Source organism: Lactuca saligna, chromosome 4 (genome assembly GCF_052625555.1).
Source record: "Lactuca saligna cultivar CGN05327 chromosome 4, ASM5262555v1, whole genome shotgun sequence".
Lineage (NCBI taxonomy): Eukaryota > Viridiplantae > Streptophyta > Magnoliopsida > Asterales > Asteraceae > Lactuca > Lactuca saligna.
Window position 1 is genome coordinate 134888045 of NC_136420.1, and position 15069 is coordinate 134903113.

The window sequence follows — 15069 nt, forward strand, 5'->3', positions numbered from 1 at the left end:
ACTTGAGCGGGATTTTTGGGAATAGAAGAAAGTGTGCTGGTGTGAAGGTTTAGTCGTTGGATCGGTTTGACTATTCCAAGCCGAGAGTAGGTGAGCATGGGGTGGCAGGTGTTGGAGGTTGTTGAAGGTAGGGGAATTATGGGGATGGTTGGCTGAGGATTATCGGAAGTGGTAGTGGGAGGAGGCCAAGACACCGATTGATGAGGAGGGGAAGATCTGATCGGTGAGGAAACTAATGATGACGATGGTGCTATCGAAGTGGGCGTGGAGCGATGGCGAATTAGAAGAGGTGAGAATACAAGTGGAAATAGGATTAGGTTCAATATGTATGTCACATAAATCATAGATGAGGGGTTGGTGGGAGTCACGGATGCATATGGGAAAACTTGTTCATTAAAGGTTACATCGATCTCTTGAAATTATTATCTTTTTGGTGTTGAGATCAAAGCAATGGGAGCCCCTGTTTTCATCGGGATACCCGATGAAGATACAAGGGATACCCTGTGGGTAGCAAAGGCATCCAAATGTTCTAAGGTGGTTATAGGTTGAGTTTTTGTTATAAAGTTTAAAAAATGGGGTCATGTTTAGTTATGGATTTGTAAGGAAGGCGATTTAGAAAATGGGAGGCCACGTGAAGAGCTTCAACCCAAAAGTTGGGAGGAAGGTGGGCTTGAAAGAGGAGGGAGCAAACAAGGTTGTTTATGGTCCTTAGCATTCGCTCAGATTTTCCATTTTGTCGAGAAGTCTTTGGACATGAAAGCGGAATTTAATGCCATTTTGTCCAAAAAGGAGGCGAAGGGTGGAGTTGTCAAATTCTCCTCCATGATTGCATCGAAAAGCCTGAATGTCTTTGTTGAATGGAGTGATAATATGAGCTCAAAAATGTAAAAATTTTGAGATAGCATCACATATTTGTCGTAAAGGGTAAATCCAAACATAGTGAGAGTAGTGATCAAGAAATATGATGTAGTATTTAAGACCACTTAGGCTTAAAATAGGTGACGTCCATATATCAGAACGAATAATATCAAAAGGAGCACCCACACTTTTATTTGATTTGGTAAAAGAAGACACACATATTTGCCAAGTTGGCATGCATTATAAAGAAAAGACAACAAATGTTTATTGAAAGAAATGGAATGACTAGAAATTAATGAACAAAGAATGTCATTCTCAGGATGACCGAGTCTTTGGTGCCGTGTTATGGGCCTCGAAGAGAGAAGCGCTTAGGTGAAACTCTTGAGGCAATGCAACAGGTAGAGCTTGTTGGAGCTATCACAACGGAGAAGGATTGTTGGTTTAAGGATCCTTCATAGAAAAACCAAGTTTGTCAAACTTAATGGAACAATTATTGTCCCAAGTAAATTTACGGACCGGGATAAGGCTTCTAATAATATTTGGGGTGACAAGGACATTATTTAAGTGGAGAGTGTGGTGTGGCGTAGGGAGAATGCCATGACCCATGTTGGTGATGGATAGTGAAGACCCATCTCCAACAAGAATTAATGAAATAGGGTGCAAATTAAAATATTATGTAGTTTACCCATATCCGATGTGAGGTGGTTGGTGGCTCCTGTATCCATGAACCAACCAGATGTGCTTGAATCTTGAAGACTCGTAGCTTGAAAGGCTTGTGGAAAGGCTGTTGGCTGATCTGCTAGGCCATAATCAGAATTGGGCCATGCAGAAAAAAAAAACACGCAGTAGGTTGTTAGTTTTGTTGTGGCTGCTGTCAAGAGGGTCCAACAGCAGTAAGAGTCCAATCTGTCACACTCCCGAACCAGAACGACGGAAACATTCGGGGGCAGGTGACTTCATCTTGTAATATCGTCACAGTGTATATAAATGAACCAAATACAACATCATCACCATACATTGAATAATACAACATACATGGTTTACATCATTGTATTTTTTCACAAATTACATTCCAAAATGTTAAATGTATGATAAAACAAAAGTACATCAAAATTCCACATTTTCTTGGCGACCGACCTGTTTACCGTGTCCTTGAGAATACACATATATAATATTGATGATTTCATAAGCATGTTTGTATGAAAACTTTGTAACATTTTGTAAACACCAGAAAATCCGATATTTTTTTGTCGAAATGGTTTGAGAGTTTTGTTTCAACTCTTGTATTAAAGCATATGTGTTCTGGTTTTGATAGTGTATAAAAAGAGAGTTCCAGAAAATCCTATATTTTTTGCTGTTTGTAAACTGCATTGTGTAGTATGTGGTTTCCAGAAAATCCGATATTTTTTGTTTGTAAAAGAGTTGTAGTCTTATATCATAAGACCCGAGTATTGTAGTGAATGTATAGTTTGTACAATGTATCAAGAGTATAGTAAGTGTATTCCGTAAATATATTGTGTTGTTAATCTTTATGTGAGTTGTTATAACCATGTTTGATGTGACTGATATGCCTGTCATGAAGTGCTTCAGGCGTCGCTTGTTTAAGGTAAGATATTTGTCACTCTAGACTGGTCTAGTCTAGCTGTAGCGAACAACTTAGGCGTGGGGTGTCAACCACGTATAGATCTATACACAAACTTTCGCTCTCCCTTCAGAAGACTTTGGTTATAACTACAGGACTTACAGTGTACACTAGGTAGGTATAAATAAATGAATGTCTCACAAGAGCCTTAACTAAACTTATGCGAAGAATGCATCACATTATTTAATATTTTAAATAATGTTTCGAGTATGTATTAGATTACAAAACATTAGTGATAAAAATACAATTTGCTTTTATCGAAATGTCAAGTGTTTATTTGTTGTAGGCCAGATTAACGTCAAGTGTGTCGTAATGTCCAATAAGGAAGTAAAATGAGCACATATAAGGTCTATTTAAGTATAAATTGCAAAACAAGCCTAACAAGAATGTAAGGCCCAATAAGCATGTATAGAGGTATATGAGGCCCAATAAACATGTAATGAGTATACAGGGCCCAATAAACTTGTAAATGATTATAACAGGCCCAATTAGGGTAAAAATGTTGTAAGGAGTCCAATTGTAATCAAAGTGCACGTTTTAGTCCAATTAGTGCTAAAATGACATAAAATGCCCATTTTTATTAAAAATGACCATTTTAGTTCAACTAAACCAAATTTGACAATGAAGGCCCATAATTTGCCGAAATTGATATTTTTGGCCTAATAAACCCGAAAGTTTGCAAATAATGCCTATTATTGTTAAAAATGACTTTTTAGGCCCGCTAAAGTCGAAAGTTTAAACTTAAGGCCTATTTTTATGAAAAATGGCATTTTAGGCTCATTTTTAGTAAAAATGACATTTTTGGCCCATTAGGCCAAAATTTTATAAATAAAGGCCTATTTTGATAAAAATGACATTATTGACCCATTAAAACCGTGAGTTGTCATTTGAGGCCCATTTTTATGAAAATTGACATTTTTAACACATAAAAATCGATAAGGCCCAATAAGAAGCCCATTTTGGCAAAAGTGACATTTTGAACATTATAAAACCGTGAATGTCAGAATAGGCCCTTATTATCCAAAAATGACTCTTTTAACCCCTCAAAACCATGAGTATCATAAAAGGCTCACTTTTGCTCATTTAACAACTTTGACCCCTCTTTAAGTTTTCTTTAGTTTTATGGTGTCCTTTAACATGCTTAATCTTATCCATCTTCATAATGAGTTACATAAAGTAACTTGTTTTTCCTAAGATCTTCAAGTCTTGGAAAATATGTCGAGTTTTTGAAGGTTTAACATAGATTCATAACATGTTTACACAACATATCATGAAAATACACACAAGCATGCATACATACTTAAATTTAACACAAAACAACTTGTATTCTCCCTAAAAGTTAGTAAATCACGAAAAAGGAGGGGTATGAAGCTCACCTTGGGTTAGATGAGTTTTGCTGAAGAAATGAAAAAGATTGAAGGTGTTTTCGGCTTTGGATGTTTCTTTGGAGAGATTTTCTAAACTAAGCTAGTTGTAGGAAGCCACATACGAAAATGGAGTTTAAGAAGGAGGAATTTTAATGTAATATTGGAAGGAAACAATAGAGTTTAACAAAACTTACCAAGTTAGTGAGAACTTCCTTGATGCACATATACAATCCTTGAAATTTTGAAAGGAAAGTGAAATAATTTCTTTAAGTTTGAGGGGAAGGGGGATGGTATAAGAGAGTTGTGAATAAGTTTGAAGTGAAGAGTGAGGGTGATGGTGGGGGTCTCGGCCAATCTTGAAGATGGAAGAGGGAATCGAGCTTGCCTTGAAGTATGAGATTTCTAGATGTATGGGGGTTAAATGCATGGATATCCTCCATGCAATAAGGAGGTGGCAACCCAAGTCAACTTCATTGCTTTTGTGGCTCTCTCTCTCTCTATATATATATATATAATGGGTCGAGAATTTATGAGAAGGGAGAATGAAATGGGATATTGGGCTTGGAATTTTTGAATAGCAACCGAACGTATAAAGCCCAACAAAATCTTTTCGTCCCATTAGGAGTTTACGGCCCAAAATGGTAGAAGAATTGGTTTTTCAGCCCAATGTGATTAAATAAGTTGGTTTTCGGCCCATAGAGACAAGGTGAGTGATTTCGGCCCAATAAGGCCCATGAAGGGTCTTATAGTCCAAAATACTAATGCTTAATGAATGTGGGTCCAATTAGGGCCCAAATGAGAATTCTTGGCCCAAAAGAACCAATTTGAGGGTTTACAGACCCATTAGGCCCAATATGAGAATCCTAGTCCATTAAGAGGCTTGAACCGGGGTTTCAAGCCCAAAACTGAGTGAATGTAGTGTATTAAATTAGGTTTAGAGCTTGCATAAGTGAATTTTGATTCGAATTGTCATTTTTGAATGAATAAAATGTATAACATAATACTTAGTGTTACAAGAATTCACCAAAAGTAATTACACAAGGACAAAATTTCCTAGCCTTAAAATACTAGTTGTGACATAATTTGAGCAGGCTGTCATTGTTGGGGTCCAAAAGACCAGGCTTGCTGTCGGGTTGGGGTGTACCAATGAGGTGGTAATGATTTCCCCGTGAAGCCCAAGGTGGAGGAGTGCCAAACTGATATTGCTGCCGACGATCATTTTGTCGCCTATTATTCCCACGAACATGTTGTCGACGCTTATCCCATAACAATCAACCTACTATTAAGGCCGCCAGTCACCACATCTAGCTGAAAAAGAACATAGGGTTTCACCGAAAGCAGAAACAAGAGTGGAAGGGGGCGGAGGCATTATCCCGCTGAGAAGCATGAGATTGTCTCCGGGTGAGACGAGTTTCTTCAAGGGTAAGCATGAAACGAGCTTCATTAAAGGACGAGAGAGGACGTTGGTGACGGATTATGGAAGCTACTTGATCGAACTTGTCTCCTAATCCATTAATCATATATGTAACGAAGTTCTTTTCAGGAACCGACTAATCGATATCAGAGAGGAGGTCGGAAAGCATCTTGATTTTTTCACAGAATGCAGCGACAGTCATATCACCTATTTCAATGGACCGCAACTCGTTATCCAATTAAATACCCATAGCATCTTTATTGTCACGAAAAAAGATTTTCCAGAGCTGTCACACCCCAAAACCGGAATGGTGGAAACGTTCGGGGGTGAAGGACGTCATATGCAGTATCACAACAATTGAATAATAGTAATCAAAGCAACAACATTCTTTTATATATATGTAAAGTGTTTACATCCACATCAAAACATCACATGTGGTTATAGTATAATAGTATCAAAAGATAAGACGAGAAACTACTGCTCCATCTTCACGAACTCCGGTTGGATACCTGTCTTAATATATTCCTAAGAATACAAGTACTTTGAAAGCGAGTATCAGCTATAAAGCTGGTGAGTGCATAAGATTTAGTTTAAAGTAAGAAACTTCTTTGACAATTGAACAAGTTTGAAAGACTAACAAGAAAACCATATGTTTCCTTAAAAGTAAAGTAATTCTAAATCAATTTCTTCTATAATCATTTAGGTTATACTAATTACATATAATCAATACGAGATGGATAGTCGGTTGTGTAATTCGGTCGTACCCCCACATCCAAATAAGGAAAAAGGAAGGAAAAATTGAGTTCACACAATCGCTAATCTATCTAGTCTTCATTATATATAATCTTTCATATAAACTGAAGGATTATAGTTATAATTAAAAGTAATCTATGTTATTTTGATTCTGACTAAGAGATGAGTTATTATACATGAAAACTTAGCTTATACACGTTATGATATAATCAAGATTAGGCAGATAGTAAAATGTGTGGTTCTACTCTAGTTTCACATCCAAACGAGGAAAAGAAACTAAGTTAGAAATCTCACATTTTATTGTCTACCAGATCTTTGTTATATATAACTCGAGAATGTATAAGCGAGGAAATCATAATAATAACCTTCTTACGAATCCTTTTTAATGAACTAGAATTCCTAATAAGTGTTACTAGAATACCTAGAAAATGTTACCATTGAACGTAGGAAAACCCATATTCCCTAACTGTTATTGAACCGTGGTTTTATCCCCTAAAACCGTTATACTGAAGGATGGCGTACCGTGATATGGAATAGTTAACTTGTAACCCTCCAAAAGTACGACTTAATGAATGTATAAGTATGCTATGGAATAGCATACTTAGTTTTATATCTTCTAAAACCATTCCTGAATTGGATATTATGCTATTGAAAATAGCAAGTTCAGTCTCAATTCATAGTATAATAAATATACTACGAAAAGACTATAGTACGATCGTTATGTTCTTCTGAATAGTACTCTAAATACACTTTTGAAAAGACTGTCTCGTGATTCACATAGTACATACTTATTATACATAATCAGAAAAGGGCGGACAATGGATTGTGCGATCCTGTCGGACCCCCACATCCAAACAAGGAAAAGGAAAGCAAAACAAAGTTCACATATTCAACCGTCTATCAGTTTCTCATTGTGCATAACTTTTGGGTATATACGAGGCAATTACAGACACTACTACCTATGTGCGTTTTATGTTAGGGTATTGGTGCTATGCGCGCGTACCCACTTATGTTTGGTGTCGTGGTACAATGCTCGCATGCCCATGTTAACTGAAGGTATGGTATCGTGCCCGGGTACCCCTTTTATACGTGTGGTACATTGGAAGATGTACTTTTTTGAGTTCCTTAAGTTTAGTTCCTTTTGTTGTTCATACTTTCTAAATATATAACTAACAAGTATTATATCTCTATGTACAGCTATGACTTCCATGAACCACCAAGTGAAACATATTGATCTACCAAGAAATGAACATTGACTCTCTAACTATACTCCTTATAGTTACTAGTAAGTTCTTTGTATTTAACTGACTGAACTGAGCTGAAAGAATACCATTGATACCCAAGGTATTAACTGACTTCTAGAACTTTTATATCTACATACATATACATGATATACTAGTAATATTTAAACGATATTCGGACAAACAACCTTACTCTAAACCCACATCCAAACAAGGAAAAGGGATTAGGGCTGGTAGTCAGTCCTAAGTCCTTTAAACACTACTTGTATAACTATATCTATATAGACATCAATTTTACACAACATAAGTTAAAAGGATTTTATAAAACATTTAAAAGAATTTTTTAATATTAAAGGGGTTAAAAACCATTTAAAAGCATTTTCTAATATTTAAAAGCATTTTGACGACTTGATGTCATTTACAACATTTAAAGAGTATTATATATTATAAACACAATTTCTTGTGTTTAGACTTGTATTCCCCCCCCCCCCCTCCTCTTAAAACAGTGAAAAATGACAAAATGTAGGGGTATGAACTCACCCTATGTTTGGTGATCCAAATGGTTTAAGTAAGGATTGAGCAGTTCCACAATTGAAGTCCCGATATACAAATGAGTCCTAATGACATATATTGATACATATGTGTGTATAATTAGTGTATAATAAAACTAATCATCAAGGAAACAACCTAAGGGACTAAGGAACTTAGAAATGAAGAGACCAATCACATGTGATTGATAAAAGGGAATTGTGTGGCCACACTTAAGTGTGTTTACGGCCAACACACATGAGTTTACGGCCAAACAAGGAGTTTAAATTCGTAAACTCATGGACATAGTGCTTAATTGAGTGATTTAAGGTCCTAGAAACATCCATTAAGAGTTCAAGGTCAATGGCTTGCTTGTTGGAAGAGTTTAAGGCCCAAAATGCAACAAACATGGAGTTTACGGCCAAGGATGTTCTTGGGTCGTAGACTCAAGATCTTCTTGGGAAATACATGTTTCTATGGATGTAATTCAAGACTTCCTAGTAGATATGAAGTATAATGAAGAGTACTTACGATATAGAAGCTTGAAAGGGTTGATTTTGGCCAAGAACACTAAACAAAGATGATTTTCATGGATGAAATCAATGAATGAAGCTAGTTAATAAGGTGTATCAACTAATCAAGGGATAGAATACTTACACTTTTGATGATCTAAGGATGGAAAGTTGGATGATAGTTGAGAGAGAATGAGGGAAAATCGACCAAGGAAGGAAAGAAATGAGAAAAATGGCCAAGACTTGCATATATGGGGTGATTTTACGGCCCACATGGAGTCTACGGCCGTAATATCCATTGTGGTGGCCGTGAACTCATGATGTTGGTGTTTAAGGCTCGATCATTGTTCCATGGTTCTAGCGGGTACTTCCTAGCACTCATTCCTTGAGTGTATTGGGTTCAGAACATTCAAACAGACTCTAAACAATGCCAAATGTTAGTAGGAGTGAGTCTGACTTAAGGTTGCTTGGACTGGCTTTTGAAGCAAAAAAAATTTAGGTTGTCACAAGAGCTTTCTAGAGATCATGTGTAGTTATATCGGGATTCAAGACCATTGTAACAAGAGATGGATGTATAGAGCCATAAATCCAAAATTTCACAAGGTGATCGAGTTTGTTTCATTCATCAGAGGGGTTGTTGAGAGGGAGGTCTGTAAGGTGTGGATGTTTGTGATGCCACATGGTTTGTTAGAAGTTTCTTTGTTGTTTCTGTTATCCCCAACCATGGTTAGGGCCAGCCAAAAAAAGAAGAAATAGGAAAACAATTAAGAGGTGAGAATGAAAGGAAAGGAATTAGGGAGCTATAGAAGGTAAGGCTCTGATACCATAAAAGTAGTATATTTTCCCACAGAAACTATTGATTCATTATACACAAATATATAGGATACAAGCACAAGAATGGGATGAGCCTTAAAAGGGCCAAGATACATAACAATATATATATATATATATATATATATATATATATATATACACACACACACACACACACAAATGATAATACGAAAAATGGTGTTAACACGTGACACGGATGCTAAATCATCCTTATGGTGTAACACTCGGATTCTGGTATGTCCCTTTAAGCCTATGAGTTATTGATTTATTGTGAAAGAAGTCCCTCTATACGCTGGGTATACGTTTATGTACGTTTAGCGTACATGGGACATGCGGAGTCAGGATCTTTAGCTACGTAGGTGGGGCGTACGCAGCGTACGCAGGGCGTACAGCTTTCATTAAAACCCAAATTTTCGGGCATGAGCCCTATTTACACTTATTTATGACCTTGGACCCTCATCCTTATCAGCATCCACTGCCTTTGAACATCCCTAAAACCCTAGTTTCCATTGAGAGTGATCTTTGAGTTTGATAGTGACATTAGTAGCCCTTTTTGGTGTGTTTGAAAGAAGAAGAAGTTGGTAAGCACGTCTTGGACGTGGTTGAGCTTCAACCGAGCAGATTGTATTTATTAGTAAACCAAAGTGAGTCTTCTCACTATATCAATTGGTTGAAGGCACCAATGCCGACCCATTACTTGACATGTAGATTACGTGTCTGCTTGCCTGAAAGACCTCGGGGGTAGCCCGTGACATCCCATGGCATGGAAGACCATGAGGGTAGCCCATAACACTTGGATATTAGACCATGAGGGTAGCCCATGACATTCTAGGAAAAAGACTATGGGGGTAGCCCATGACAATTATATGTATTTTGTGTGGTATTTTATGATTGTGTGTTATGTGGTATTTGGGATAACTCGCTAAGCTTTTGTTTATAGTTTGTATTGTGGTATACTTCTGGTACTTAGGGGAAGGGCCTCACTTGATGGCGCAACATTCATTCTCCATTGTTTTTCGCACTTACTGATATTATTACTCTGATAATTGGACTTGTTTATTATGTAATGGATTTTGGAAACAAATTATGGATGTAACTTCCCATTTGAAAATGAAAAGAATTTTATTTGATTTTTGAGCTGTTACATATGGATTCCATTACACGAGTCCTGATGCAGAACATGCTACATCCAAATGTTTGTTTTTATTGATTTTTTAACCATATAACTTACCATCCAAATTACGTTCACTAAGATTCATTATTTTTATTTTTAAGATGAAGTGTTACAATTGGATTAAGTTTAACAAAGATAATATGGTATAAATATAGTTATAAAAGCCAATATACATCATATAACATTTCAACGACTTTCTTTTCTTATACATATTTAGTAATTAGATTTTATTTGTTTATTATTATTATTATTATTATTATTATTATTATTATTTTATACACATCTTAGCATTAAATTATTTTCCTTTGTTAAAAAATATACAATTATAACATGCTATTGTAGGTTTCCATAAATACATTTAATCACTTTTTATGCACATTTAAACACTACTCATATTTTTATGAGAAATTTATAAAAATAGCCATTTACACTAATGATATTACAAAAATAGCCAAAAAAATCAAAATTACAAAAATAGCCACCCATTTCGCAGATGAGAAGGTCCCATCTGCGAAATGGGCTTCTCATCTGCGAAAGTACAAGTACCTAAAGCACAGTTGTGCTTTAGGTACTTGTACTTTCGCAGATGAGAAGCCCCATCTGCGAAATACCCTCGAATTTGACTATAAAAACGTTTTTTTTCTTCATTTTTCACCCTTCTCTACACAAAAACTCTCTCTAACTTTGGGCTTATCTCGGAATTTTGGCTAGTTTTTGAAGAAAATGGAGGATTATGTCAACAATCCCGCAAATATGGTTAGATTTTAACTCTTTTAATGTCAACAATCTCTTTATTTTATCATTTGTTGTATTATTTAGTGTTAAAAAAGGGTAATTTTGTTATGTTTGATAGTTTTAATATTTTTTTAGTATACTTGAAGTTTAAATACAAGTAGAGACAAGTAGAGACTGCGTAGATAATGTTTACAATTTGTTATTTTTGTTGTTTTTTTAGTTGTTGTATGACCTGAAATCTTGTATATTCTAATCGTATAATTGTTTATATAAAGTGCAAAATAGTCGTTTGTATATATATTTGTCGTATAAGTATAACATTTGTATAAGTTGAAAATTTGTCGTATATATATTGTTAGAAATTGTTTGTGTTTGTCGTATAAGTATAACATTTGTATAAGTTGAAAATTTGTTGTATATATATTGTTAGAAATTGTTTGTATTTGTCGTGTAAGTTGAAAATTTGTATAAAGTTGTCGTATAACTTGCAAAACTGTTAGTTTGTTTGTCGTTTTATTTATAATTTTTTTTTGTTTATATGGTTATAAAATGTTAGTTTTAATTAGAAAGATAAAAATTGTTTATATATTTGTCGTTTAAGTTGAAAATTTGTTTAAGTTAAATATTTGTCGTTAATATATTTGTCATTTAAGTTGAAAATATGTTTAAGAAAATGTTTATATAATTATGTATGATATTGTTTTCTATCGTTAATATATTAGTTGTATAACTTGGAAAATTGTTTATATATGTGTATGTTATTGTTTTTTATCGGAATATATATATATATATATATATATATATATATATATATATATATATATATATATATATATATATATATATATTAGTAATTAAGAAAATGTATTTGGAGTTCATAATCATATATTTTTAAAAAAAATATTTTTTAGTTATCTAATTTGTTTTTGTGTTTTTTTTGCAGCATGATTTTAGTTTAATGAATACGAAAGCCTTTGTGAACTTAAAAGGCTCTGGCGGTAACATATGGGAAGTATTTAAAGTTTTAGATGATGCTCGACGTGCTATTTTCAGAGATACCGTCTTTGGTTATTTTATTGATGTCCCTCGTTTACAAGGGGACGCATTATTGTTTCATAAAATGTTCCTTCATCAGATCCGGCCGGACCCTGTTTTATCCCTAGATGGAATAAAACATTTATATTTTCGAGTAGGCAATACGAAAATGGTTTATGGGCCGGAAGAGTTTTGTTTGATTACCGGCTTCAATTTTGGGGAGTATCCAAAAAACATTGGGAGAAAAGGGTCAGAAAAATTAATGAGCAGTAAAAAAAGATGTTTACTGCGTGAACGGCTATTTCCGGACCATACTAATAGTTCGGTGAAAATCGGCGACCTGAAAAGTTTAATTTTAAATCGAACATTCCTAACACTTGACGACGTTGATGCAGTTAGAGTATGTTTTATATACATTTTGTGTGAAGGTTTTTTGGGTAAAGAAGTTAACGATCGGGTGCCACAAGATTGGTTTTATTTGGCTGAAAATTTGGATCTCTGGAATAGGTATATTTTGTTTACGTTAAAAATTCTATTTTATTAAAGTTATAATTTATATAATAATCAATTTTGTTTTTTTGTTTTGTTAGCTTCGCTTGGGGTAGCAATCTCTGGAATTTTACCTATGTTGACCTTGAGGATACATGGAATAAGATACATAATAATTTATCAGTTTCTGAGGGTGGTAAAACTTTAAAGTACTCCGTCTCAGGATTTACGGCTCCAATAAGGGTATAAATTTTTTCTTATATTTAAATTGTTTTATTATTATGTTTTTTATTTTAATTTTAACTTTTATTACTGTAATTGTAAAAAATTGTAGATATGGATATATGAGATGATTTCGGCTGTTCGTGCATGTGGATTTGCATCGAGAAAAAATAAAGACTTGCCTCGGATGAAACGCTAGAGTGGAACAAAAAAATTGAAATGGGTTGACGTGAACAAGATTTGGTCAAAGATGCAGGTTTAAAAATAATTCGTTTATTATTAATAAAGTTGATTATTATACTTTTATATGCATTTTTAATATGTTTAATTTTTTAGGCGGGGCTACCACCAAGACAAAACATGTTACCGGGTGATGGTGAGATGACATCTTTTTATTATATGTCATTTCAAGAGTATGTATATGGTGAAGGGAAAGCAGTTCCATCCCCAGTACGGGACCATTTTAGGAGACAAGACGAATCTTCGTCTAGTATGTCATCCAGTGGTCGCTCTCATGGTAGAGGTCGGGGCAGTGGGAAACACAAGCTAGACGAGGTGTTGAAACGGCTACATGCACTGGAGCAGCATGTGTTTATGAACCGACAACCTACAGAGGTTTTTGTTGAAGAAGTGAATAATGACCAATTTTGGAACGACATTTTTTATGATGATAGGACAGTGTCACAAAAAAATTATGATGAACATGTTAGTTACACGCTACACTATTTATTAAATTTTATTAACATATATGAATACCTGTGTTCATATTTTATATTTGAAAATATAGGTTGTGCAAGATGAAGTGATGAATAAAAACAATACAACTGAAAATGTTTTTGGTGATACTCAAGACGACAAGGTTGTTATAGATGTTACCTTTACGATTTTAATAATTACTTTTTAATAAAGTGTCTTTTTTTATTGAGTAAAAAGTTATATTTTTAATGTAGGTGTTGGAGGAGAGGAATGAGTATGCGGGGAACAAATTTGATGATGATGTGTTTGATGTAAATGATTATAGTGAAGTTAAAGAGGTTATTATAGTTACATTAATATAAATATTTTGTTTATTTAGATATTATTGCTTATTAAATTATGTGTATTTCGTTATTAAGTATAAAGTATTATTTTTAATGTAGGAGTGAGAGGAGAGGAATGACAATGCGGGGAACAAATTTGATGATGATGTGCCGGACGAAGACGAACTAATAATAACAGGAAATGTAGATTATTTTCATGATGATGATGATGACAAAGAAGTTACACCCGATAAACCGAGGAGTCGAAAACCATCACAATATTTGTGCCCTCCTTACACCGATGTATTCGTTTTATTTATAAATCGATGATTTTATGTTTATGTGAATTATATGAAAGATATAGATTTAAACATTTCAATATTGTTTTTAGTTGCACACGACACCGAAGCAAAAAAGAAGAACAAAAAAGAAGGTTGATATGAAATCAACAAGCCCCGTTCCTCCTCCAGTTTTTGGTGTTGCTCATGACTTCTCCATGTTGCGCCTGCAACCTTACGTAGCAGGCGGTGAGGATGTCATCCAAAATTATGTATTGCATTCATATGATGTCCAGCATCGTTTGTTTAATTTCGTGTTAGATAGAGATTTTTGGAGCTCATTGTTTGGGCATACACACGACGGATGGTTGGAGTCAACGGTAAATTAATTGTTAATTAATTCTTTTAAAAGTTAATTGTTTTTTAGTCAATAACAAAAGTATCATGTGTGCAACATATAACCATTTGGTACCGACTTTTGATGGAGAGACGGTTTGAGAGCGACCGACATACAATAATGCCTCCAAATTTTTTTGTTTCTCATGCTTTGGAAGAAGGACAGGACTGGAGGGCGTTTATGGTTGGTATTGCTACGTACCCCAACTTCATGGTTGCTTGGTGGGATGTTAATACGGTAAACTTAATAGTTTATATTGAAAATAATATCGTTTTTTTTTGTTATGTTTTTGTATTGTGATGTTTTTGTATTGTGATGTAAATAAACATAATTTTATTTTCTGATCCTTATACAGGTCTTATTGCCGATTCATTCATCCCTAATCATTGGCTATTTGGGGAACTACGATTGTCGTCAATGGAAGTGCATATTTATGACAGTCTTGGTAGAGGTGCTTATGAAAAATTCCAATCTGAAGGAATCTTTTCCAAATTTGAACGTCGGGTGGCAAATTATTTGGACAAGATTAAGTATTGGGCCCGGAGGAACATCCCAACGATTCCATTGAATA